The sequence below is a fragment of the Hylaeus volcanicus genome, chromosome 4 (genome assembly GCF_026283585.1).
Source record: "Hylaeus volcanicus isolate JK05 chromosome 4, UHH_iyHylVolc1.0_haploid, whole genome shotgun sequence".
Taxonomy (NCBI): domain Eukaryota; kingdom Metazoa; phylum Arthropoda; class Insecta; order Hymenoptera; family Colletidae; genus Hylaeus; species Hylaeus volcanicus.
In genome coordinates this window covers 16,654,533-16,655,130 of record NC_071979.1, presented here as the reverse complement: position 1 = coordinate 16,655,130, position 598 = coordinate 16,654,533, and the positions used below count along the sequence as shown (strand labels likewise).

The window sequence follows — 598 nt, the reverse complement described above, 5'->3', positions numbered from 1 at the left end:
TTGCCTTTAACTTCTTGTCTGTGGTTGCTCTTCCTTGAATGTTTCTCCAAATAAATCCAAGCAAGATTTGGCGTAACTTAAGTAGCAACTGCCCATAAAAACTACAGTTTGGTTTAAAAAAACAAACGTCACACATACAACCACCTGATTCTCTTGCAATCCTGATCCTCTCTACTGGGAGCTTATTAAAAAACCCGTCCAAATGTACTTGCTTCGGCAGTACATATACTAAAATTGAAACGATACAGAGAGGATTAGCATAGCTCCTGACACGCAAAATCATGAAGCGTTCCACATTTTTATATTTAAAGCCAAAGTAAAATTTCTTAATGATATTAACAAAGATATTTAAATTTTTTAATTTTTAACACCTACGCGACTATAGAAGTCCAAAATTAACAACTTATGTAAGGCAAAGTTATGTTAAGAAGAATGGAAATAATTATATTGTGATGTTTGTGATGATTCAGTGCAATAACTGAAGTGACAGTTACTCACTTAAATAAACCAAGCTCAAGTTCCTTCCACAATATTTCTTGGAATTACTCGACATATTTCCCTAAGACGTCATGCTTCCCATATTCGTCAAAATTTCGCG

At 34.1% G+C, this 598-nt stretch overlaps 1 pseudogene; it reads left to right on the top strand.

Moving 5' to 3' along the window:
- The first annotated feature begins 204 nt into the window (after nucleotides 1-204).
- On the top strand, nucleotides 205-301 carry LOC128876051 (U6 spliceosomal RNA; annotated as a pseudogene).
- Nucleotides 302-598: the final 297 nt, after the last annotated feature.